The sequence below is a fragment of the Macaca fascicularis genome, chromosome 9 (assembly GCF_037993035.2).
Source record: "Macaca fascicularis isolate 582-1 chromosome 9, T2T-MFA8v1.1".
Lineage (NCBI taxonomy): Eukaryota > Metazoa > Chordata > Mammalia > Primates > Cercopithecidae > Macaca > Macaca fascicularis.
Window position 1 is genome coordinate 71,600,080 of NC_088383.1, and position 27,536 is coordinate 71,627,615.

General features: G+C 47.4%; 1 protein-coding gene across 20 annotated transcripts in view; it reads right to left on the bottom strand.

Moving 5' to 3' along the window:
- Nucleotides 1-4,049, bottom strand: part of KAT6B (lysine acetyltransferase 6B) — a 204,874-nt gene extending 200,825 nt beyond the window's left edge. For 10 of the 20 annotated variants that reach the window (XM_065520876.2, XM_074001737.1, XM_074001736.1 and 7 more), the window contains exon 1: nt 2,170-2,359. The gene's annotated coding sequence lies outside the window, so the exon portion shown is untranslated. Of the gene's footprint in view, nt 1-2,169; nt 2,360-3,278; nt 3,475-3,592 lie in introns of those variants that run through there. The other 10 variants (XM_045400044.3, XM_074001741.1, XM_074001738.1 and 7 more) reach the window with 2 other exon arrangements.
- Nucleotides 4,050-27,536: the final 23,487 nt, after the last annotated feature.

Consider the following 27,536-nt stretch of genomic DNA (forward strand, 5'->3'; position numbering starts at 1 on the left):
TTCCTCATCTACTTTCTAATTTCACCCTATTTACCTTTCATTCATGCTATGCCTCACATCTGACAGTTTCCACCCAATCTTCGAAAGCAGTCTGTGAAATAAACACATGCTATAATAGCAATGACATAATATCCACTTTACTCAGAAGCCTAAGTGTGGCTGGTAAGCAAAACTTCCTCTGCCGACCATGTCATGACCATCAGCCATTCCCTAAATTCCTCCTTTAATGTTAAAATCTTCCTCTGTCTCTATATTTTCTTTTCTTTTTCTTTTTTTTGGTAAACTGTCACTTCACCTCCCCAACCTTTAACTCTCAGTAGAAGTTCTCGGGAAAGAAGAAACATGTGCATTATCCTTTCCTTCTTAAAAACATAAAATATTGTCCAAATTCTTTTTGATAAATGTGTAAAGAACTTATGAATAAGAAAAAAACCAGAGTGTTTTATTTCAAGGCTATGCCAAAAAAATCTAGGGTATACAAGTAAGACAGGAAGAATGCACTTTAAAAAAAAAAAAAAAAAAAAAACCTTCTTGGGGCCCCATAGAACTAAGACTGTTCGAACACAACTAATTCCCATTTTCTACTTCCACCTTCCGTCCATATAGGAGGGGTCTTCATATGCTGTATCCTGAATTTCCTTGGTATCTCCAACCCCAAACATACTTGGTTCATTGGTTTTCATTTCGTATTTCCCACATCTGTAATTCTTTATCACTACCCCTTCAGAACTGCTGTCTAATACTCTCTTGAACACATCCCAACACCTTCTACCAATTACAGGGCTTAAACTCCTTCATGGGGCATAGGACACCATTTGTAATCTAACCCATCCTGCGCCTTTGCCTGGTCATCTCCTACCACTCCCTGCACTCTGCCCATAGCAAAGTACTAGCAAATTCAAACCTATGCAAAAAGTCCTATCCCAGGGTATGGTGTATGTCTCTTCCTGGGATACTCTGCTGCCCCACACTCCCTGAAGACTCCAGATCAAGTTTAATATAATAAATCCAGCCTATCACGGGTCGCCCTGGCTCACGCCTGTAATCCCATCACTCAGGCAGGCAGAGGTGGGCAGATCACTTGAGGCCAGGATTTCGAGACCAGCCTGGGCAACATAGTGAGACCCTTTTCTCATTTTTATTAAAAAATAATAAATACAGCCTATCAAGCAACTTGTCTCCCAAACTAACACCTTTCTTTGCCCCATCCTCACCCCTGGCACAGTCCACCAAATCACATTCACCCAAAATTACTGTACAGCTCCGCCCACCTTCTTCACACCTGCCACTTTGTCCCACCCCTACCAATCCCTTGTCCCCCGGAGATTTTCTGCTACAGATTTATTCTGCAAGTTCTAAGCAGCCTCTCTCCCTTCCCTTCACATTTAAGTTTGCTCTGCTGTCTTAGCATCATCTTTCAGAAACTCTCCCAAGCATAACCATCCCATCCTTCCACATTTTTAAAAACACTTCATACTCCAAAGCTAGCAAACCTCCTTCTTATTCCAACATGCCGATCCACCCAAATACCTTTCCCATCATTGCAATCGCACCTGCTCCTCACATGCGCCTCAATGCCTCCCCAAACCCAACACTCTCCACCGCTTCAACTCTGCTCCAATCCACCACACCCAAACCCACCTACTCTGCGCCCAGACAACTGCAATCTCGCCTTCGGCATCATCTCACCTGCCCTCACACACCCCTCGGTCCGCCTTCCACTTCTCTCAAATTGCATCCCTCCCTAACTCTCCCTCAGCACCTGTTCTACACCTCCAGCTTCCCCTCCCACCCAACCCTCACTAGTCTTCCTCACACCCTCGCTGGCCCCCACCGCTCCTACCAGTTCACTCCCACTCAGAAATTCCCTCGCAGCCCCCGCCTTCCGACTCCCCGAACCCCGCCCCCACCCGATCCCGCCCCGCCCCCTCCGCCCTCGAGCCCCGCCCCTTGCCCTAGAGGCCCTGCCGAGGGGCGGGGCCTGTCCCTCCTCCCCTTTCCCCCGCCCCCTACCGTCACGCTCAGGGGCAGCCTGACCCCGAGCGGCCCCGCGGTGACCCTCGCGCAGAGGCCTGTGGGAGGGGCGTCGCAAGCCCCTGAATCCCCCCGTCTGTTTCCCCCTCCCGCCCAGTCTCCTCCCCCTGGGAACGCGCGGGGTGGGTGACAGACCTGGCTGCGCGCCACCGCCACCGCGCCTGCCGGGGGCGCTGCCGCTGCCTGAGAAAGAAGCCGCGGCTGCCGCCTGGAGGAGGTGCCGTCGCCTCCGCCACCGCTGCCGCCGCCGCCAGGGGTAGGAGCTAAGCCGCCGCCATTTTGTGTCCCCCTGTTGTTGTCGTTGACATGAATCCGACATGACACTGATTACAGCCCAATGGAGTCTCATTAAACCCGAGCTGCGGCCCCGCCCCGCCGCTGCTCCATTGGAGGAGACCAAAGACACTTAAGGCCACCCGTTGGCCTACGGGTCTGTCCGTCATCCACTCACTAACCACTCTGCAGCCCATTGGGGCAGGTTCCTGCCGGTCATCTCGCTTCCACATAGACACACCCCTCGACCCATCATCCTCCCCCCGGCACCACCCCGGGGGAGGGTCCACTGCCAGTACCAATCAACAGACCGCTGGGTCCGCCTCTTCCGGGCACCTATTGGTCCAGCCTTTTTTCTCTCTCCTAGATACCGCGCCACCTCTACTTCCACCTACCCGCCCCCTCCACCTCTAGGAAAAGATTGGGTCTACTCGCAGCAGGGGAGCTTGGCCTTATTGGCTGCAGACGACGCCAATCAGGAGGCCTTTTCCCTCTCCCCTCCCCCACTCAACCCCAAACCCCCTAGCCCGCAGCTAAAGTTTGTGTGAGAGCTGATCGCTGGCGGCGGCCGCAGGATTTAGGGGTGGGCGCGGGCGGGCGCGCGCGGGCGGGCACGCGAAGTTAAAATTCGAGGTTCTCAGTCGCCAGCTTCTTTGCTGGAGTGCGCGGACGGGCGCGCCGCCCGGAGCGTTCCATCCCGCCCCCTCCTCCACCCTCTCTCCCGTCCCGTCCCGGGCGACTACTCGCCCGCCCCCTGGCTCGCATCCTTCCCCCCCCAACACACCCCTACCCTGCCAGCCCCAGGCCGGGTGCAGGCAGAACGATGTCGCTGCAGCCTCCTCGCCATCCCATGCCGCGGGGGAGCAAGCCCCTACCCACCGGGCGTGCACCCCCCGGCTCCACACTCGCCCGTGTCTGCAAGCACGTGCACCGTTCGCCGCTGCCTCCGGCCACCCCGGTCCCCGGCTAACCTCGCCTGCAGCCCGGCCAATCGCTCGCTGCCCTTTGTTGCTGCAGCCTGGGTCTCCCTGCTGCCTTCCTCAGCCTCCGCCTCGTCCTTTGCCAGCCGCCCGGGTCCGCAGCGCCGCGCTCCCCCCGCCCGGGACCCACCGCCGCCGCCTCCTTCTCCTCCTCCGCCTCCTCCTCCTCGGCTCCGGGCTGCAGCGCACAGAGCCCGAGGCAGCGCCGCCCAGCCCCGCTCCCCCCGCGCCGCCCGCCAGCCCGCCCGGCCTGGCCGGGGGCGCAGCCCGGACCCCGCCCGCCCCAGTCTCCGCCCCGGGGGTACCTGCCTCCGCCCCGGGGGGCTCCTCTCGCCGCCCTCGGGGGAGGGCGGGGACGCTGGTGTCCGCGGGAGGATGGGGACGCCTGGGCCGTTTGGGGCGGGGAGTGTGCCCGCCGGGGCTGGGACTGAGGTGCGGTCCTCGCCAACGCGCCCCCCCTCCCGTCGCTATGGGCCCCAAACTTCGTCCTTTGCCCAGGCTTTGCGCCCTCGGGCGATCGCGGCAGTTTTGGGGTGGGGGACGCCTGAAGAGCTGTGTCTACCCTGATCGGGAGGAAGAGGGAGCAGTGACATTCAGCGACTGCGGACAGGGCACGGCGGCGGCATCCTTGGGTGGGAGTGGGGATGTCAGATGCGGGCTGGAGGGGGAAGCTGCCCCCCAGGATGCCCTCTCCCTGCCTGCGAGTAGCTGACGAGCTCAGCCGCGTTCTGGGTGCTTTCTTGGGCGGTGCAGACGGATGGCAGAGGGGCTGAGGCGGGAGGGGGGCGGGGAAGACCGCTGGGGGGCCCTTCCCCCCTCTCTTTTAGTCAGCGCTCTAAGGAAGGCTGATGGCGAAGTTCGGTTTTCCAGGCTTCCCCTGGGCCCCCCGAGTTCCTGAGGCCCACTTGAGGGAGACTGGGGGCTTCTCTGGCCGCCCAGGCGAGGCCACTCTGACGCTGCCCACATGCCTCCCAGAGCTCTCTGGACTCTGAAGAGAGCGCCCCTGATTCTTTCCGGAGGTGAATGGGATGCTAGCAAGGGAGACTTAAGAAAATAGGAAAGGTGGGCTGAGCAATGGCTCCTAGAGAGTTTGAGCACGAAGTTTCCCTCCCAGGCGCCATTTCTTTGAGAGGGGGAGGAGAACTATGGCTTTGCAAAAGAACCAAGTTTCAGGCATGGTGGCTTGGGTGGAAAACCACCTGTTGCCTGAAGTCTGTCCCTGGAGTCAGGGCCATCTTGGGCCCGGGCATGGCGATGCAGGGTGCCAGGGAGGGGAGGCCCCAGGCTTCCTGCCCTGGTTGACTCCTGCAGCCTCACGCCACTGACACTGCAGTGGCATCTTCACCTCCCCATTAGAAACCACTGTACAACTAGGTGGGTACTTTGTTAGGACAACTTATCTTCGTCCTTATCTCAGACAAAACAAGCAGCACACGCAGCCCTGTCTTCAAATGCAGACCACAACACACACTTCATTTTTTTAAAATGGTCTGCTGCTTTGGGGTGTGAGCTCCCTCTCCTGTGCTTCTTGGCAGCAAGGTGAGAAAGGAACTTAGACAAAGGGCACAGAGTTGGATGAAAGGATAGAGAAAGGGCGAGGGGGAGCAGAAGAGTTGTAATACTACACTGCAAACTGTCACTGGTTCCATTATAAACCGTTTTTATAGGTGTTTTATTACTTGGTTGTTAGTTTTTAAAACACAAACCTCTTTAGATTAAATCTTGGCATTCACAGGCTCAGCCCAGGGAAACAAAACACAGAAAACTCCGGCCATCCGCTTGGCTACTTTTGAGTTACATTACTGATAAAACAAACAGCAGGTTGGGTTTCCTCAGACTCTGTCCCAGCCTCTTTTATTTAGTATCTTCAGTAGCTTGCTCAAGGTGAATTTTTAAAGACCATTAGTTCGTAATTCAGTCTAGTTCATTTAGGTATTTTGAAGAGAAGGACACTTAGAAGATGTGCTTTTTTATAATGCAGGTGCTGGGATTTTTATTCTCCAAGAAGTTACTAAATAAACTTAAGAATCCTGGCCCACTCTTTATTTAGGCTTTCTGTTCTTTTTTCTTTTTTTTTCCTTATGATCTGCCCAGATGCACTTTATTTTGTAAATTACATTTGTGACCCTCAGACTGCATTTTATCTCAAGCAATAAAAATAAACCATGCCTTAATTAAAAACAAGTTTGAAAACCCCAAATCTGTACACTCAAACTAAAGTACGTTAAAAGAAGCAGCTAAAGACAATAAAAGCCAAAAAGTTCACGTTTAAGATGCCTTCAGCCAACGAATTGTGGGTGATTTGTGAGCACCCAACACTCATTATCACTAATGTATTATTCTACAAGGATCTCCAGTGCATCAAGAAGTGAAGAGACACCTCAGAGAGAAATGAGTTATGTTTGCCTAAACTTGTGCTCTTGTAACCCCAGGAGCTCAGGAATACAGAAGAGAGAAATGTCTTCATTCAACATCTTGATATGTTTCTTGAGATTCAGTTACTAGCAAGTATAGTTCTGTAACGGGGGTGTGGCAAGGAATTCGTAGCTTTCCCATTGATACTCCCTTCTAGAGTTACTTGTCCTTTGAGAAATCTGGCTCTTCAGATAAGTGAGACTGGAAAGGATAATAAGAGACACAGCCAGAGATATTTAATGCTTACTCCTAAACCGCTCTCTTATCTGTGGTATCTCAGGTCCTCTGCTGAGCTAAATAGCTCAATTAAGAAATTAACCTAGAAATAGCCTGAATTGAAAACCAAGCATGGTGCAAATTTTGCAAGCCTACTGGGCTGGAAGATTATGAATGGAGACGCTTATCTGACCTGTCCCCCACCACCCCAAAACAGCTGCCAACCACCACCACAGACCAGAACCACTGACGAGTTATGCTGCTCCATGCAATCTACAGATCACTGGAATCAGAATGATCTGGGAATGAGTGTTTGAAAGACAGGTTCCTTGGCCCAACCCCAGAGATTCTGATTCAGTAAGTCTGAAGCGAGTCTCCCGAAAATATATTTTTAGCTCATGACTAGTCTTGAAGCTTACAGTCACTAAATTTGAGAACCACTGGCCTAGGCTAAATCTTCTTCCTCCCCAGCCGAGGAAGTTACTTCTTCTGTGAGTGTCTTAGCCAGAAGGTTATAGTCCCTAGTACTTGGCTGATTTTGTGATTTGACCTATTTGTCCTTGAGTTCTGAACGAGAATAATAAAGTGCAGAGGAGCTGCAGGAGCCTCTGGGAACCCAGATGGTTTGATCTTTTGGGTTTGTTTACTTGCTCTGAGGCAAGTCAGACAAACAGCCTGATAAGAGGTACCACATCCACAGAGGCACTACCAAGTCCTTCTAAAGGAAATTGGGTAAGGAGGCACAGGCAGGGACCCTAAACGTATTTGTCCAGGGTCCAGCCCATGTTGAATTCTATTTACATTCAATTAGTCACTTAAAAAACATTGATCTACACCTCCTTCCAACTGCCACATGGAATCCTCTCCCTTCATTGACTAGAAACTGACCCCACAAGGTCACAATGTCTGATTACTTCAGTCAAGGGCAGAGGGGATGGGGGATGATCAGTCAAAGCATTAAACTGGTTAGGAAATTCTAGCTACAGCTGCCTTTATGAACAGCTGGGGTTATCTCCAATACCAGTATTCTGCACCCACATCTAATTTGTGCATTCCTGCTTTAAAACCTTTAATGTCTTTTAAATGCATTCTGGACCAAGCCTAAACCCCTTAGTCTTCTAAAGGTATGCGTATCTGCACCTCACCAGTATCTCATCTCCAGCTTCTCCGAGCCTGCCACTTGTCTGTGGCCAGCACGCCCTGTCCTCACTGCCATGCCCTCACTCCCTGCCTTATCTAGTAAAGACCTTGACTAAGCACTCCTCCAAATCCCTGCTTGGCTGCTGCCTCCTCTGTGAAGTTTTCCTGGTTTTTGCAGGTAGCCCACAGGACTGAGAGCATGGCTTCACTCCAGCACTGGCGCTTGTTAAGTGCTTAGCTAGTATTTATTGAGTTATAGAATAAATAAAAGCATTTACCCTACTGTGTTGTCATATTTTGCCTGTTTTCCTAATTAGCTTTTCTACTACATGGACCAGCTTGTTCATCTATGTAACTGCCCTAGTGCCATAAAAGCTACTTAATGAAGACACACCATTCATACCTGTGGTTTGCTTCCCTGGCCACATGTAACAATCACCTGAGGAGCTCTTGAACCAGCCTAGAGCCTAAGTCCCATGTAAGGCCAATTAAACTAGACTATTTGGGGAGAGGGGCCCTTCATCAGCATTTTTCCAAAGCACCCTGTGCAGTCAGGGTGAACAACCATTTATTTATTTATTATTTATTTATTTATTTAAAGACAGGGTCTTGTTCCTGTTGCCCACGCTGGAGTGCAGTGGCACGATCATGCCTTACTGCAGCCTCAACTTCCCACCTCAGCCTCTGGTTAGCTGGGACTAAAGGAGTATGCCTTCACATCTGGCTAATTTTTTGTGTTTTTAATAGAGACAGGGTTTCACCATGTTGCCCAGGCTGGTCTTAAACTCCTGGGTTCAAACAGCCTCCCAAAGTGCTGGCATTACAGGGCCCGTAATCCCAGCACTTTGGGAGGCCACTTGAGCCCAGGAGTTCAAGACCAACCCGACCATTGCTTTCTATAAACCAGAAACATGCCTCAGCCTCAAGCGAAAGATTCCGAGGAAGACAGGAGAGTGGTAAGAGATTGTAGAATTAGATTGTTGAAGAACAAAATTCTCAGGGATCTTTTGGTTTTTGTTTTGAGACTCAAAGGTGAGGTGGCCTTTCACTAATCATCATATTGATTAGTGATATCCAAATAGTCGTAATAAATACATAGTTTTTAGCACCAGGCTCTACCAAAGAAAATTTGGGCAGGGTATGGTGGCTCACACCTGTATTCTCAGTGCTTTGGGAGGCTGAGATGGGAGGATGGCTGGAGGCCAGGAGTTTGACACCAGCCTAGGCAAGATAGTCAGACCCCTAGTTCTATAAAAAATTTAAATATTAGACAGACATGGTGACACACACCCGTAGCCCCAGCTACTGGGGAGGCTGAGGTGGGAGGATCACTTGAGCCTAGGAATTGGAAGCTACAGTGAGCTATGACTCCATCACTGCACTCCAGCCTGGGTGACAGAGTAGAACCCTGTCTCTTAAAAAAAAAAAATTTTTTTTGAACCACCCCAGTGTTTAATGTGATTCACAGTCTTTTGGATTTTGTAGGAGAGTAACACTTCAAAAAGAATTTGAGGAAACTGACAGTTGCCAACTTTTTTTTTTTTTTTTTTTTTTGAGATGGAGTTTCGCTCTTGTTGCCCAGGCTGGAGTACAATGGCACAATCTCGGCTCATTGCAACCTCTTCCTCCTGGGTTCAAGTGATTCTAATGCCTCAGCCTCCCAAGTAGCTGGGATTACAGGCATGCGCCACCATGCCTTGCTAATTTTGTATTTTTAGTAGAAACGGGGTTTCTCCATGTTAGGCTGATCTCGAACTCCTGACCTCAGGTGATCCGCCCGCCTTGGCCTCCCAAAGTGCTGGGATTACAGGCGTGAGCCACTGTCCCCAGCCACCAACTTTAAATTTTGATAATAAGGACATTTTTAAAAAGAACTAACAGCTATCTCCTATCAGCATCATTTCATAGAATAAAGGACATTTTATCCCCCAAAATAGTAAGAAAAACATACTCCCTGAATAAAGGATAGCCCTTCCCATAAAAGAAGAGTGGGCGACTTTATATCAACATGTTCATTTTCTCACTTTTTTCATCTTTTTTTATTTTCCATTTCAATATAGACAAACTATCTTCGTGTCTGGTTAACTGACCAGAGTACATTTAAGAATGACTGGACTACTTTATAATTTTCCAAGGGTAAGGAAGTATAAATCAAGTTTAACTTAACTACTAACAATTTTCTCCAGTTTGCACAACCTAATGTGCTCATCTAACTGAAAAGCGTTTTTTTTTCCTTGTTTTTTTTTTTGAGACGGGGTCTCACTCTGTCGCCCAGGCTGGAATGCAGTGGCGCGATCTCAGCTCACTGCGACCTCCGCCTCCTGGGTTCAAGCGATTCTCCTGCCTCAGCCCCCCGAGTAGCTGGGACTACAGGCCCATGTCACCATGTCTGGCTAATTTTTGTATTCTTAGTAGAGATGAGGTTTCTCCATGTTGCCCAGGCTGGTCTCAAACTCCTGAGCTCAAAGTAATCCACCTGCCTCAGCCTCCCAAAGCGCTGGGATTATAGGCGTGAGCCACTGTGCCCAGCCTCTTATTCTGTCTTCAGTACAGAAGGAAAACACACAGCTCAGAAGGCTAGTAGCAAAGGAATGTGGAACAGAGTGCCAAATTAATAGTAGGACACTCAGATTTATTTTTATCCATCTCTGTAACCAACTAATGTGTGTAAGCCTTGAGCAAATCACTGAGTGGCCTTGTCTTAAAGCTGGGTTTTCTACGAAGCAGGAAGCCCTATGCAGACAGCTATATCCTCAGAGCCCAGTACAGTGCCTGATATGTAGTCAATGTAGTCAATAAGCAACTGTTAAGTTAACGACTAGATTTAATCAAGGGAATTGTTTCGTATCATCTAAGCCAGGCCTCAAATCCTACAACGTATTTAAATGGTAAACCACAAATCTCTGCCCTGAGTAATTTATTAATTTACCCTTGGTTCTCAAAAGGTCAATATTTTTGTACTGTGCCTAAAGAATTGATGGAAGAAAACAAAAGAATTGATGAAATAGTGAAACTTCTGAATAACTTCCTTTTCTTGTTGCCGCATTTTTTTTCTTATTTATTTATTTGTACATGAATACTTTCTTAGTGATGATATCTGAGATTTTGGTGCACCCAACACCTGAGCAGTGTACACTGTACCCGATATATAGTCTTTTATCCCTCACCCCCCCAACCCTTTCCCCCGAGTCGTCAAAGCTATACTGCATTTTATTTTATTTTTTTATTATTTTTTTTTTTGAGGCGGAGTCTCGCTCTGTCACCCGGGCTGGAGTGCAGCAGCGCAATCTCAGCCCACTGCAAGCTCCGCCTCCCAGGTTCACGCCATTCTCCTGCCTCAGCCTCCCAAGTAGCTGGGACTACAGGCGCCCAACACGTCGCCTGGCTAATTTTTTGTATGTTTAGTAGAGACGGGTTTTCACCATGTTAGCCAGGATGGTCTCGATCTCCTGACCTCATGATCTGCCTGCCTCGGCCTCCCCAAATGCTGGGATTACAGGCATGAGCCACCGTGCCTGACCTGCATTTTTTTTTTTTTAAATTATAAAATTTTTAAACTTGGCCGGGCGCAGTGGCTCATACCTGTAATTCCAGCACTTTGGGAGGCTGAGGTGGGCAGATCATCTGAGGTCAGGAGTTCAAGATCAGCCTGGCCAACATGGTGAAACCCTGTCTCTATTAAAATTACAAAATTAGCCAGGCATGGTGGGGCATGCCTGTAATCCCAGCTACTCAGGAGGCTGAGGAAGGAGAATTGCTTGAACCCAGGAGGCAGAGGTTGCAGTGAGTCGAGATGGAGCCATTACACTCCAGCCTGGGCAACAAGAGTGAAACTGTGTCTCAAAAAAAAAAAAAAAAAGAAATTTCAAACATATTTGTCATTGAAAGTTTGTATAGCTGGGCACAGTGGCCCATGCCTATAATGCAAGCATTTTGGGAGGCCAAGGCAAGGCGGGTCACTTGAGGCCAGGAGCTCAAGACCAGCCTGGGAAACATGGCAAGACCTGATCTCTGCAAAAACTAAAACATTAGCTGAGCATGGTGGCCTGTGCCTATAATCTCAGCTACTTGGGAGGCTAAGGTCAGGAGTATGGCTTGAGCCCAGGAGTTCAAGGCTGCATTGAACTATGATCACACCACTGTACTCCAGCCTTGGACACAGAGCAAGACCCCATATTAAAAAGAAAAAAAAAGTTGGTATAATAAAAAGAGAAGAGGCCAGGCACGGTGGCTTATGCCTGTAATGCCAGTACTTTGGGAGGCCAAGGTAGGTGGATCACCTGAGGTCAGGAGTTCAAGTCCAGCCTGGTCAACATGGTGAAACCCCATCTCTACTAAAAATACAAAAATGAGCCAGCTGTGGTGGCACACACCTATAATCTCAGCTATTTGGGAGGCTGAGGCAGGAGAATCATTTGAACCCAGAGGCGGAGGTTGCAGTGAGCTGAGATCATGCCACTGCACTCCAGCCTGGGCGACAAGAGCGAGACTCCATCTCAAAAAAAAGAGAGAAGAAGTAGTTGTAGGTACTAATACTGAATGATAATATTTTAGCATGTATTCCAGTTTTTTGCCTCAGTTAATCTCTCTCTTGTGGCTGAAGGTTGAACTAAATTTTTCAGCTAAGGAAACTAGAGTAGTAAAAAAGTAACTTACTAGAACTTACAAGAATGTCAAGTCTCCTTAGATGGTTTGCATGAATTATAATCATTCCACATCTGGAAATATTCCAATTTCTTTTTCTTTTTTGAAACAGAGTCTCGCTCTGTCACCCAGGCTGGAGTGCAGTGGCGTGATCTTGCTCACTGCAACCTCTGCCTCCTCTTTCAAGTGATCCTCCTGCATCAGCCTCATGAGTAGCTGGGATTTCAGGCGTGTGCCACCACACCCAGCTAATTTTTTTGTATTTTTAGTAGAGACCAGGTTTTGCTGTGTTGGCTAGGCTGGTCTCAAACTCCTGACCTCAAAATCCGCCCGCCTCAGCCTCCCAAAGTGCTGGGATTACAGGCGTGAGCCACTGCGCCTGGCCAATTTTTCAATATAATTGCAGACAGGGGCCCTGAATTTGCCTTTGCAGCTATAAGGTAACCAATGCAGACAGCATCAGGTCATTCAAGTTGGCAAATTCATTATTTCCTCTTTAAATATATTTTTAAAAAATGAGATAAGGTTGGCCAAGACAGGAGGATCATGAGTTCAGGAGATTGAGACTATCCTGGCTAACATGGTGAAACCCCGTCTCTACTAAAAATACAAAAAAATTAGCCAGGTGTTGTGGCGGGCACCTGTAGTCCCAGCTACTTGGGAGGCTGAGGCAGGAGAATGGCGTGAACCTGGGAGGCGGAGCTTGCAGTGAGCCGAAATCACGCCACTGCACTCCAGCCTGGGCGACAGAGCAAGACTCCGGCAAAAAAAAAAAAATGAGATAAGGTCTCACTATATTACCCAGGCTGGTCTTGAACTCCTGAGCTCAAGCGATCTTCCTGCCTTGGCCTCCCAAAGTGGCAGGTTCATTATTGAACTTCAAGTTAAAATTCATCTTTCAAGTTGCACCCCAAGGAAGGCCAAGGGGATCAGGCTGGCGAACCATTTCACCAGCTTGATACTTCTCTGATACCTACTGGTTTCAGTAACAAGAGACTGCTTGTAGGAGGACATAGCTCAGCTTCATACAACCTTGTCTTTTTTTTTTTTTTTTTTTGAGACTGAGTCTCGCTCTGTTGCCCAGGCTGTAGTGCAGTGGCACAATCTCAGCTCACTGCAACCTCCACCTCCCGGGTTCAAGTAATTCTCTGCCTCAGCCTCCCAAGTAGCTGGGATTACCGGTGCCTGCCACCACGCCCAGCTAATTTTTGTATTTTCAGTGATTTTTGTATTTTCAGTAGAGACGGGGGTTTCACCATCTTGGCCAGGCTGGTCTTGAACTCCTGACCTCGTGATCCACCTGCCTCAGCCTCCCAAAGTGCTGGGATTACAGACATGAACCACCACACCTGGCCAGCCCTTTTTTTTTTTTTTTTTTTTTTTAAGACAGAGTCTTGTTGTGTCGCCCAGGCTGGAATGCAGTGGCACGATCTCGGATCAGCTCAGCCTCCCAGACTCAAGCAATTCTCCTGCCTCAGCCTCCTGAGTAGCTGGGACTACAGGTATGCACCACCATACCTGGCTAATTTTTGTGTTTTTAGTAGAGATGGTGTTTCACCATGCTGGCCAGGCTGGTCTTGAACTCCTGACCTTAAGTGATCCGCCCACCTCAGCCTCCCAAAGTGCTGGTATTACAGGAGTGAGCCACCGCGCCCAGCCTACAACCTTGTCTATAAATTGCTTCAGGGTTGGAATTGGGGTTGGTTCATCTTTATATTCTCCAAAGTGCCTCGCACATAGTAGTAATAAATAATGTTAAGTAAAATAAAAGGTTAAGGATCTGTTATCTGTTTATCTAAGATCTATCTTTCTAAATTCAGAAATTAGACTGTAAACTTCATATGCTTACAGATTTCTTGTAAGTGTCAAACACATCATACACATTCATTATCATTAAATACATGAAGATTGGATGAATATGTTTCCTAACCACTGTAAAGTAGTACTTCTGTTACCCAGTCTAAAACCACTTTTTCTATTTTGTGTGTGTTTGTTGAAGAGCGACTTTAAACACATAACATCTTAGCATTTGACCAATGGAGTGTTCTATTTTTATTATATGTACTACATTTGCTATTTTTTTCTGTGGTATATATGTACATACACAGTCTTGGAACTGTTCCCATTGTACCTTTTCTCTTTCCAAGATCAAGTATCATATTTTGAGGACCTCTTATCTGAGATGCCCCTTCTGGTGTTTGCAGCCTATTCATCTGCTCCATGTGCCTCACTTCCATGGCCAATGTGACTTGGCATATCTGTTACTTGAGACTGAGATCTGTTTTCTTCCAATTCCAATGCCACACATGGAGTCATAACCTGTGGTAAATGGTCTGTAATAATTCCTAGATTTCGTTTCTTGAATAGCAACTGATGACATGAAATAACTCTAAGTTCAGCTTATTTGTAATTTGTAATCTTTCTCTGTAGCAGAAAAATTAATGTTCACCAAATAGTCCCTGTGCACCCCTGCATTTCATAGCCTTGCCTTCCATTAGGTTAGAACTATGTAGCTAGTTTCAGCCAATGGATGAGAAGCTGAAATGATATGTGTTACTTCTGGTTCAAATAGTTAAGAACCAGAGCAAGTCATTCTCCATTCCTCTCTTCCCCTTTGGTAGCATCTCAGAAGCCATGTGTTCCAGATGATGAGCTACAAGTTAGCAGAGCTGCCATTAGCCTGGACCCCTGAGTAACTGCATGGAGCAGACTCCCCCAACTTGTTCTGATATGTAACAGGAGAAATACATCTTATTGTGTTAAGACAAAGAGATGCTGAAGTTTTTCTGCTACAGCAGGTGGTATTGCTTAACCTAATTTAATAGACAGTAGCATTCAGGGGCTGTGTTCCAAGGTTCCCAGTGGATGCCTGAAACCACAGATAGTACTGAATCCTATATATACTATTTTTTTCTATATATACATATCTATGATAAAGTTTAATCTATAAATTAGGCACAGTAAAAGATTAGCAACAACAATTAATAATAAAATAGAACCTGGGTAAAAAAATTTCTTGTAGCATCTCTACAAAAAATTTAAAAATTAGCTGGTCACATGCCTGTAATCCCAGCTACTTAGCAGGCTGAGTTGGGAGGACAGCTTGAGCCTGGAAGGTTGAGGCTGCAGTGAGCATGATCATGTCACTGCACTCCAGCCCAGGTGACAGAATGAGACTCTATCTCAAAATAATAATAATTAATAATTTAAAAACAGCAAAAATATAATATACTGTACTAAAAGTTATGGGAATGTAGTCTCCCTCTCAAAATAGCTTATTGTATTCTTCTTTGTGATGAAGAAAGGATGGAGGGGTGGTGTGAGATTTCATCATGCTACTCAGAACAGTGTGTAGTTTAAAACATATGAATTGTTTATTTCTGGAATTTTTCATTTAATATTTTTAGAACATGTTGACTTTAGGTAACTGAAACTGCAGAAAGCAAAGCCATGGATGGCACGGAGAACCACTGTGTTCCCCAAATGCAATATGACTCAAATATATTTCTTTTTCTTTTTTTTGAGATGGAGTCTTGCTCTGTCACCCAGGCTGGAGTGCAGTGGTGTGATCTCGACTCACTGAAACCTCCGCCTCCCAGGTTCCAGTGATTCTCCTGCCTCAGCCTCCCAATTAGTTGGGATTACAGGCACCCTCCACCACACCCAGCTAATTTTTTGTGTTTTCAGTAGAGACAGGGTTTCGCCAGTTTGGTCAGGCTGGTATTGAACTCCTGACCTCAGGTGATCCATTTGCCTCAGCCTCCCAAAGTGCTGGGATTACAGGGGTGAACCACTGCACCTGTCCCAAATATTTTTCTTAAAGCCATACCTTTTTGCCCTTCTGCCTTCTGCCATGTGAGGATGTAGTGCTCCTCCCCTGCAGAAGTTGCAGCATTCAAGTCTTCCTCTTTGTTTTATTTTAGAGATGGAGTCTTGCTCTGTTGCCTAGGCTGGAGTGCAGTGGTGTAATCTTGGCTCACTGCAACCTCTGCCTCCCAGGTTGAAGTGATTCTCCTGCCTCAGCCGCCCGAGTAGCTGGGATTACAGGCATGTACCACCATGCCCGGGTAATTTTTGTGTTTTTAGTTGAGACAGGGTTTCACCATGTTTGTCAGGCTGGTCTCAAACTCCTGACCTCACGTGTTCCACTGGCCTTGGCCTTCCAAAGTGCTGGAATTACAGGCGTGAGCCACCTCACCCGGCCAAGGCTTCATCTTGGAAGCAGAGAGCAGTCCTCACCAGATGCCAGCACCTTGATCTTTGACTTCCCAGCCTCTAGAACTGTGAGAAATAAATTTCTGTTCTGTATAAATTACCCAATCCTGGATATTTTGTTATAGCAACACAAAATGGACTAAGACAGAAATTGGCTTATTGGCTTCCAAATAATTAGCTTTCTCATCAGTGTAAGTTGAATTTTTTGGAAATACAGATGTTGCTTGGGAGTACAGATATATCTGAAGAGAAAGAAATTCTGCCCAGTATCTGTTCAGTGGCCTCTTTGCAGCTTCCTCAGCCTAGTCTGGAGCTCTTAGAAACAGTTAATGACCTATGAGCTGATTTACAGGGTGGCTAGGGAAAGAGCACTTTATTCCCGCCAATTAAAGGAGTTGGGGACTGATATTGGGGATGGTGTTGTGTAATTCTGTGACTCCACTCAAAACCTCTGAAGAAGATAGTGTGGGACCTCGAGATGCTGAAGTGGACTGAGGTAGCATGTTTGCTGAACATGCCTTTAGTGTTTGGTAGAACAATATTATTAATAATAGCTAACACTTTTGGAGCACTTACAACCTAAGTGAGTTCCCTGATTTGGCTCATGTAATCCTCATAACCATTCTCTTTAAATATTGCTATTATCCCCCATTTTACAGACAAGGAAACTGTGCTCTGAGGTGTTAAGCAGTTTCAGGGAGGTCAGAAATCCCAACTAGGCAGTTGATCATTGCACTCCACTTGCCCTTCAGTGAGGTCTGAATTCAGAGTTTAGGCCTGAAGCCACCGTTCTGTGAGGATGGCCCTTGGGGTGGTTCAGGAGTCCAGGCTGGCACTGCCAGGACAGGCCTGTGGAGCCCATGACCTCTCCCAGGCTGGAGAGGAAGCTGGCACCACCAAGGAGGCACAAAGATGGGGAAGCCAGGGAGGGTGAAGTGGCCTTGGGGACAGAAGGCAGGAGTCCTGGCACTTAATGGATGAGAGAGAGAGAAGGTGCTACTGGCAGCAACAGAAAAAGAACTGTCAGGGCCAGGACTTGCAGAAGTCTGCGACCCAACCACCTCCAGCCTGCGAGGACACTGGGAGTACCACTTTTTGGATTGCAAAAGTCTGTCACTTAATTCATAGAAGCATTATTTTAGAGAGAGGTGGAGTGGGCGACTGGGCACCTCAGGCGGCTGCTGGATGGGGGGTCCTCAGGGCTGCAAGACTCAGCCATCCCTTGCCATCCCCTGCTGCCACCGGGCCTCCGATGCTCTGCGCCTTTGTCATTCCGCATCCCATGGTGCCAGCTAAGTCACTCAGCTGTCACAATGAGGCCTGGAGCTGCAGGATACAAAATAACTCCGGGAAGACCTCTCAGGCGAGGCGGGGGCGGGAGGAGCGGAAGACAGGGCCCCAGGGGCGCGGAAAGGAGCACCAGCTGGCTCTTCCAAGTTGCTAAATTAGTCGGGCTGTTGTTTGTCCTTTAATATTTGTGTGAATTCAAGAATAGGTCGCGGATGTCTTGGCAGCGTGTGAATGAGACCCTTCCTCAAAGAATCCACCTTGCTGAAGGGCTGCTGTCAGGCGCACAAAACTGAGGGAAGCGGGCTTTGCCGGCCGCCTCCTGCTCGCCCTCCCGGCCTGCGCGCTCGGCCTCCTTCCCTGCGCCTGCCTCCCGGACCCCGCACGTCAAGCCGGCTACCCTGCCCCGCGGGCCGTGCCCAGCCTGCCCGCTCCCTCCCGGCCTCACCCTGCCGGAGCAGCGACCTGAGCAGGAGGCAGGGGAGGCGGGCGGAGGGCTCTAGAAGCTGCCAGACTCTCTCCTGGTCCCGCGTCTCAGTGGCGAGCCCGGAGGCCACCTTAGGCGCGGACGAGAAGAGGGGCTTTCCGGTGACGGTGGCCCCAGACATTTGTTACCCTTACAGAAGGCAATGCACAGATGGTGAGTATTAGCGTTGTTTTTTGTCTCAGTGGCACATCCAACTCCTTGCTGCCACCTTTCTCCATCTGAGTGCACCCAAGGCCTCCTGGACTTGGGTCTCCAGGGTAAAGCCAAGGACCCGGATCCTCGACGACTCGACGACCCATCTGACGGCCTCAGCTGGTGCTTTTGCCCACGCAAGCGCGCGTTTCTACTGAGATTCATTAAGAATCAACAGGTTACTGGGCACGGTGGCCCGTGCCTGTAATCCTAGCACTTTAGGAGGCCAAGGCAGGAGGATTGCTGGAGCTCAGGAGTTCGAGACCAGCCTGGCCAACATGGTGAAACCCTGTCTCTACTAAAAATACAAAAATTAGCCAGGTGTGGTGGTGCACACCTGTAGTCCCAGCTACTCAGAAGGCTGAGACACAATAATTGCTTGAACCCGGGAAGCGGAGGCTGCAGTAAGCGAGATCGCACAACTGCACTCCAGCCTGGGCGACAGAGCAAGAGACTGTCTGGGGAGGGGAGGGGAGGGGAATCGACATGTTACAGTTTTCAGAATGTTTTGCATATTTTAAAAATACATAGTCCAATACGAACAGTTAATAAAAGTACAAACAGCGAATAAACATATGAAAAATGGTCATATTCATTTGTTACCAAAGACATGATCATCAAAACTATGAAAGGCTATTTTTTTCCCTCCCAGGTTGGCAGAATGAAAATATTGCCATTCTCCACACTGACCTGAGTGTGGAGAGTTTGGGAATCTCAGTGGGAGTGTCAGGAGCATAAACTGATAACTAGGTTTCTGGAGAGTAATTTGACATTGTTTATAAAGAGCCCCCTACCGGCCTTTTTTTTTTTTTTTTGAGACGGAATTTTGCTCTTGTTGCCGGGGGTGGAGTGTAGTGGCGCACACAATCTTGGGTCACTGCAACCTCCACCACCCAAGTTCAAGTGATTCTCCTGCCTCAGCCTCCTGAGTAGCTGGGATTACAGGCGCGTGCCACTATGCCCAGCTAATTTTGGTGTGTTTTTTTGTTTGTTTGTTTTTTGAGACGGAGTCTCGCTCTGTTGCCCAGGCTGGAGTGCAGTGTGCGATTCTAGTTCACCACAACCTCCGCCTCCCAGGTTCAAGCGGTGCAAATCTGCTGCCTCAACCTCCCAAGTAGCTGGGACTACAGGGTCATGCCACCATGCTCTGCTAATTTTTGTATTTTAAGTAGAGACAAGGTTTCACTATGTTGACCAGGATGGTCTCAAACTCCTGACCTCGTGATCTGCCCACCTCACCCTCCCAAAGTGCTGGGATTACAGGTGTGAGCCACGGAGCCCAGCCAATTTTTTGTATTTTTAGTAGAGACGGGGTTTCATCATGTTGACCAGGCTGGTGTCAAACTCCTGCCCTCAGGTGATCCACCCACCATGGCCTCCCAAAGTGCAGGGATTACAGTCATGAGCCACCATGTTTGGCCACCAAGAACCTTAAATATACACCAAGTAGGCCCAGTGTGGTGGCTTATGCCAGTAATCCCCGCACTTTGGGAGGCCCAGGTGGGAGGATTGCTTGAGCTCAGCAGACAGAGGCTGCAGTGAGCCGTGATCGCCACTGCACTCCAACCTGTGCAACAGAGCCAGACCCTCTCTCTCTCAAAAAAAGAAAGCCCCAAATAGATGAAGGGTCTTTAAAGCAGGGGTTTGGGAACTGTAAACCAAAAATAAATTTTTTTTTTTTTTTTTTTTTGAGATGGAGTTTTGCTCTTGTTGCCCAGGCTGGAGTGCAATGGTGTGATATTGGCTCACCATTGTTTGAATCCGCCTCCTGGATTCAAACAATTCTCCTGCCTCACCCTCCCAAGTAGCTGGGATTACAGGCATGCACCACCATGCCCGGCTAATTTTGTATTTTTAGTAGAGATGCTATTTCTCAATGTTGGTCAGGCTGGTCTGGAACTCCAACCTCAGGTGATCCACCCACCTCAGCCTCCCAAAGTGCTGGATTACAGGCATGAACCATCATGCTTGGCCTCTTTTTTCTTTTTTTTTTTTTTTTTCCTTTTATACGGAGTTTCGCTCTGTCGCTCAGGCTGGAGTGCAATGGTGCTATCTCCGCTCACTGCAACCTCCACCTCCTAGATCTAAGCCATTCTCCTGCCTCAGCCTCTCGAGTAGCTGGGATCACAGGAACCCGCTACCACGCCCGACTAATTTTTGTATTTTTAGTAGAGATGGAGTTTCATCATATTGGCCAGGCTGGTCTCGAACTCCTGACCTCAGGTGATCCACCCGTCTCAGCCTCCCAAAGTGCTGGGATTATAGATTTGAGCCACTACACCTGGCCTGATCCCAGGCCTTCAGACAAACTCAACCAATTGTCAACCAGAAAATGTTTAAATTTACCTACAGCCTGGAAGTACCCCCTCTACTCCCACCTCTCGCTTCGAATTGTCTGGCCTTTCTGGACCAAACCAATGTATTTCTTAAATGTATTTGATTGATGTCTCATGCCTCCCTAAAATGTATTAAACCAAACTGTGCCCTGACCACCTTGGGCACATGTTCTCAGGACCTCCTGAGGGCTGTGTCATGGACCATGGTCACTCATATTTGGCTCAGAATAAATCCAAATATTTTAAGGAATTTGACTCATTTCATCAACAGAGCCAAGCAGATCTGGGTCTGCTATCACCATTCCAGCTGTGTGCCCTGGAACAAGTCACTTCACCTCCTTTAAACCCCTTTCCTCGACTACAAAATGGAGGTGCTTCTCCCTACCTCACAGGACTGTTGAGAAGATGAAGAGAAAAGCAAAACAAAACAAAACAGCCTGCTTAACAGATGGTGATGGTTGCTGCAATGGTTGCTATCGTAAATTCATTTTGCTATCTCCTTGGCCCAGTAATCTGGACTGTCCCAAGTAAACAGCTTTGGGTGTAGACAGAAATTCATGCACAAAAGATGTCTATCACAGCATTGTAATATAATCACAAAAACATGAAAACAACATACCCAGCAACAGGAGAAAGTTAAGAAAATTATGGCATAACCACGGGATTTTACATATAAATTCAATGGATAGCATATGATATATACTGCTTTGTAGCTTGCTTTTTTCACTTAACAGTGTGACATGTTGCAAGTTTTTACTGTGTCTGTAGGATAAGTTCCTAGCATTGGAGTTGTTGGGTCATAAGATGTGCATTTTAGATCTTGACGGCTATGGCCAACTCGCCCTGTATGGAGGCTGGCCCAGTGCACACTTCCCTCAGATATAGGGCAGAGCCTATTTCCCCAGCCCTCCGCAAACATTATCAACATTTTGCTCTTGGCCAATGTGAAAGTAGTATCTTGTTGAAATTTCAATTTGCATTTTTCTTTTCTTTTTTCTTTCTTTTTTTCTTTTTCTTTCTTTTTTTTTTTTTTTTTTTTTTGAGATAGTTTCACTATCCTTGCGCAGACTGGAGTGCAATGGCACAATTTTGGCTCACTGCAACCTCCGCCTGCCAGGTTCAAGTGATTCTCCTGCCTCAGCCTCCCGAGTAGCTGGGATTACAGGCACCTGCCACCATGCCAGGCTAATTTTTGTGTTTTTAGTAGAGGTGGGGTTTCGCCATGTTGGCCAGGCTGGTCTCAAACTCCTGACCTCAGATGATCTGTCTGCCTTGGCCTCCCGAAATGCTGGGATTACAGGTGGGAGCCCCCGCACCCGGCCAAATCTAATTTTTAATTGACTTAGCCCTTCAGCTAACACATATGCAATTTTTTTTTCCCCACTTGAGCACTTGTCTTTTGACTTTTTGGTCAATTTTTGCCAAGGTTTCTTTTTTCTTTTTCTGAGATGGAGTCTTACTCTCACCCAGGCTGGAGTGCAGTGGCATGATCTCAGCTCACTGCAACCTCCGCCTCCCAGGTTCAAGCAATTCTCCTGCCTCAGTCTTCGGAGTAGCTGGGATTACAGGCATGCGCCACCATGCCCGGCTAATTTTTGTATTTTTTAGTAGAGACGGGGTTTCACCATGTTGGACAGGCTGGTCTTGAACTCCTGACCTGAGGTGATCCGCCCACCTCAGTCTCCCAAAGTGCTGGGATTACAGGCATGAGCCACCATGCCCGGCCGCCAAGGTTTTTTTAATCAAGAAAAAAATACATATTTTTTCTTTTTTATTTTATTTATTTATTTTTAAGTGGAGACGAGGTCTCACTATGTTGCCCAGGCTGGTCTGGAACTCCTGGGCTCAAGCAATACTCCCACCTCAGCCTCCCAAAGTGCTGGAATTACGGGCATGAGCCACCAGGGATGGCCAAGAAAAAAATTTCAACTCAAAATACTGTTGTCTAGGGCCTAGGTAATTTCTATTTCTGTCCTTAGACCCTATTGTTGCAATCCATTGACCTTTCTTGCTCTCTACCTCCTTGAGGGGCAGGAACCTTGACGACCTAGTTTACCATTTGAACTCCAGCAGACACCCAACAGATACTTCGTGACTGCACTTCCGTTTTGTGAGTGCCAAGAACTTCTGGTCTTCTAAGCAAATCTGCATAGTACACAAGGAGAAAACATTCTTGTATTCTATCAAGTTCTGCCACGAAACAGTCGTGTTCCGCTGGTGACAAAATGTAGTGAATTTTTGAAGTATTACCCTAGCCTTATGTAATAGGTTTCAAAGGTACATGAGTGAGTGTGGACAAGTTCACCTCCAGCCTTGGCTGGGCCCAACCCTACTTCCTAGCCCCATATTCAACACACTCTTCCTGGCCTGCCACACCTCCAACCCCTGAGACTCGCTGGGCTCCAGCTCCCCACTGGTGGGCTGACAGGCACGTCCCCACCCATAGGGCCTGGGCAGCTTCAAAAGACCCTCAACTTATCCTCTCAGGAGCCAAGAAAAGTCCCTTTCCAAAAGGAAAGAACAGGGTCGCCCAGACTGTTATGCAAATATTAACTTATCTATGAAACTTTAGAGTATTCCTGGCCTCACCAGCAAGAAACAAAAAAACACACCAAAAAAAGGTAAAGCGAGAAGGTACAGAATAACTTCCAGCTTCTAACAGAGGAGGATCAGGCCAGGCATTGCTGACATGGTCTCATATGTTCTCATATGTTGCTTGCTGTTTAGGGGCAAATTTGGGACAAAGTATAAGGTGAACCCTTGTCCCCCAAACTGATTTCATTTTGGAGCCCAGCCATTGGTATCATCTATTTTTTTTTTTTTTTTTTTTGAGACAGAGTTTCGATCTTGTTGCCCAGGCTGGAGTGCAATAGAGATCTTGGTTCACTACAGCCTCCCGCTCCTGGGTTCAAGCCATTCTGTCTCAGCCTCCCGAGTAGCTGGAACTACAGGTGTGCACCACCATGCCCAGCTAATTTTGTATTTTTAGTAGAAACAAGGTTTCTCCAAGTTGGTCAGGCTGGTCTTGAACTCCCGACCTCAGGTGATCCGCCTGCCTCAGCCTCCCAAAGTGCTGGGATTACAGGAGGGAGCCACTGCGCCTGGTCCAGTATCATCTTCGAAAGAGGCCCTTTCTAGGAGTGAGGGACATCAGTGTGGCACTGGAGGGACATCAGTGTGGCTGTGTTCTGGCATACAGTAACACTCTACCGGCATGGTTAGTCCTCGATGGAACCCCTTTCAACAATCACCCTTACCCTTCCTTTACATATCTTAACGGGCTTTCTTAATTTTAAATTTTTATTTTGAAAAACACGTCAAATTTACAGAAAAGTTGCAAAAACAGCTTAAGGAACTCCCATACGCGCCTCACCTAGGTTCACCATTTCATATTTTTGCTGCATTTACTTTAGCATTCTGTATACAATATATATCGCTATTATCTTTTTTTTTTTATCAACCTGCTTACCAAATTATTTTTTATTTTTTACTCTTTTTTTGAAACGGAGTTTCACTCTTGTTGCCCAGGCTAGAATGCAATGGCACGATCTCTGCTCACTGCAACCTCCACCTCCTGGGTTCAAGCGATTCTCCTGCCTCAGCCTCCTGAGTAGCTGGGATTACAGGTGCCTGTCACCATGCTCGGGTAATTTTTGGGTTTTTTTTTTTTTTTTTTTTTTTTTGAGACAGAGTCTTACTGTCTCCCAGGCTGGAGTGCAGTGGCGGGATCTCGGCTCTCTGCAACCTCTGCCTCCCGGGTTCAAGCTATTCTCCTACCTCAGCCTCCCAAGTAGCTGGGATTACAGGCGCGTGCCACTACACCCGGCTAATTTTTGTATTTTTAGTAGAGACATGGTTTCACCATGTTGGCCAGGCTGGTCTCGAACTCCTGACCCCATGATCCGCCCGCCTCAGCCTCCCAAAGTGCTGGGATTACAGGTGTGAGCCACTGCACCTGGCCAATTTTTGTAGTTTTTAGTAGAGACAGGGTTTCACCATGTTGGCTAGGCTGGTCTCAAACTCCTGATCTCAGGTGATCTGCCCACCTCGGCCTCCCAAAGTGTTGGGATTGCAGGCATGAACCACTGTGCCCAGCCTAAAATTATAGTTTAAATGAACATTTGAGAGCAAATCATAGATTTTTACCCTTAAATATTTCCATCTTCACTGCTAAAATGAAGGACATCCTCTTAAATAATCACTGTACAATTATCAAATGCAGAAAATTTAACATTGTTAAATTGCTGTTATCTAAGCTGAAATTCATATTCAAATTTCGCTAATTGTCCAATTAAAGTCCTTTATAGCTTTCTCTTTTCCAGACCAGGAGCTGGTCCAGGATCACATGGTGCATTTATTTGTCCTGTTTGCTTATTTTCCTTCTTAATCTGGAAGAATTCCTCAGCCTTTCCTAGTCTTTATGAACTTGATGTTTTTAAAGATTTCAGGCGAGTCATTTTGTAGAATTCCCTTTAGTTTGGGTTTGTCCGATGTTTTCTTATGATTTGATTTAGGTTATGCAATTTTTTTTTTTTTTTTTGAGACAGGGTCTCCCTCTATCACCCAGCACCCAGGCTGGAGTGTAGTGGCGTGATCTCAGCTCACTGCACCCTCTGACTCCCAGATTCAAGTGATTCTGGTGCCTCAGCCTCCCAAGTAGCTGGGATTACAGGCATACACCACAATGCCTGGCTAATTTTTGTATTTTTAGTAGAGACGGGGTTTTGCCACGTTGGCCAGGGTGGTCTCAAACTCCTGGCTTCAAGTGATCTGCCTGTCTCATCTTCCCAAAGTGCTAGGATTACAGGCTCACGTGAGCCACTATACCTGGTCATGCTTTTGTGTTTTTTTTGGAGATAGAGTCTCGCCCTATTGCCCAGGCTGGAGTGCAGTGGTGTGATTTCGGCTCACTACAACTTCCGCTTCCCAGGTTCAAGCAGTTCTCGTGCCTCAGCCTCCCGAATAGCTGGGATTACAGGTGAACGCCATCCCGCCTAGCTAATTTTTGCGTTTTAGTAGAGACAGGGTTTCACCATGTTAGCCAGGCTGGTCTTGAACTCCTGACCTCAGGTGATCACCCTGCCTCGGCTTCCCAAAGTGCTGGGATTACAGGCGTGAGCAACAGCGCCCAGCCACATTTTTGATAAAATACTTTTTTTTGAGACAGGATCTCCCTCTGTTGCCCAGGCTGGAGTGCAGTGGTGCAGTCATGGCTCACTGCAGCCTCAACCTCCCAGGTTCAGGTGATCCTCCCACCTCAGCCTCCTGAGTAGCTGGGACTACAGACATGCGCCACTATGCCCAGCTAATTTTTTGAAAGTGAAACTCTGTATCTACAAAAAAAATCCAAAAACTAGGCAGGTGTGGTGTTGCACACCTGTATGCATGAATACACCTGTATGACTGAATGAATATAGCAGCCAAAAACACCCTGAATTTTCTGAATTGAGGTCTTATTCATGGAATAATTTAGGTTAATATTACTGTACATACTGAGAAGTATAGGAATTCAGGTATTACTTTTTTTTCTTTTTTTTGAGATGGTCTCACCCTGTTGCCCAGGATGGAGTGCAGTGGCGTGATCTTGGCTCACTGCAACCTCCTCCTCCTGGGTTTAAGCCATTCTCCTGCCTCAGCCTCCTGAGTAGCTGGGATTACAGGCGTGCGCCACCATGCCCGGCTAATTTTTGTATTTTTAGTAGAGACGGAGTTTCACCGTGTTGCTCAGACTGGTCTCGAACTGCTGACCTCATGATCTGCCCGCCTCGGCCTCCCGAAGTGCTGGGATTACAGGTGTGAGCCTCTGCACCAGGCCACGTTATTTATTTATTTATTTATTTATTTATTTATTTATTTATTCATTCATTTTTTGAGATGGAGTTTCACTTTCATTGCCCAGGCTGGAATACAATAGTGCAATCTCGGTTCACCGCAACCTCCACCTCCCTGGTTCAAGTGATTCTCCCGTCTCAGCCTCCCGAGTAAACTGGGATTACAGGGATATGCCACCACACCTGTCTAAATTTTATATTTTTAGTAGAGACGGGGTTTCTCCATGTTGGTCAGGCTGATCTTGAACTCCGGACCTTAGGTGATCCCTCTGCCTCTGCCTCCCAAAGTGCTGGGATTACAGGCGTGAGCCACTGCGCCTGGCCATTTTTTATTTATTTTTTTGAGACAGAGTCTCACTCTGTCAGTCAGGCTGGAGAGCAGTGGTGTGATCTCGGCTCACTGCAACCTCTGCTTACTGCAACGTCTGCCACCCGGGTTCAAGTGATTCTCCTACTCCAGCCTCCCAAGTACCTGGGATTACAGACACCCGCCACCACGCCCGGCTAAGTTTTGTATTTTTAGTAGAGACGGGGTTTCACCGTGTTAGCCAGGATGGTCTCGATCTCCTGACCTAGTGATCCGCCCGTCTCGGCCTCCCAAAGTGCTGGGATTACAGGCTTGAGCCACCGCGCCCGGCCCACCCAGCTAATTTTTATTCTTTTTTTTTCAAGTTTTTCTTTTTAAAAAAAAAAATATATACACATATATATACACATATATACATATATATACATATATATACACACATATATATACATATATATACACATATATATATTTATTTATTTATAGATTGTTAAATTGAGACAGGGCCTGGCCCTGTTGCCCAGGCTGGTCTTGAACTCTTGGTCTCAAGCAATTCTCCTGCATCTGCAGGAGAGCCACCACGCCCAGCCCTGTTTTTATTTTTTTGATTGTAACCATCCAAATGGGGATGCTGTGGTAGGATCGTTTTAAAATACAAAAGTTACAACTAATATTGCTCAGTTTGAATTGACTTTCAATTTCAAAGGTTCCCCCCATTTGAAACAGAAAGCATCCGGAAGAACCAGGGTTTGAATTACCTTCTTCCCAGGGGTCTTGTTCCACCATCCTGAATGTAACACACCCAGAGGGTTCAGTTCACTCAGTCCAGGGCTGTTCCTCATCTCAGTTCTTCATCTGTAAAATGATAATAATAATAGTGTCTACCTCGTAGAGTTGTTATGAAGATTAAATGAGTTAATATAAAGCACTTACAGTAGGGCCTGACCTACTGTAAGCCCAGTATAAACACCTGTTAAATAAAATGATCAAAAATATTTTTCCAGTTTTGTAGGTTCTTTGGAGACACTGATGGATTATGAAAATTGTGTCCTGCAATGGAAAGAACATGGATTTACCAAACCTTTACAGAATGTCCAATACTGTTCTAGGCATTGGGAAGAAACATGGGAGATGCCCCAGGAATCTTTCAGATTCTCCAGAATTAAAAACACAACTGCT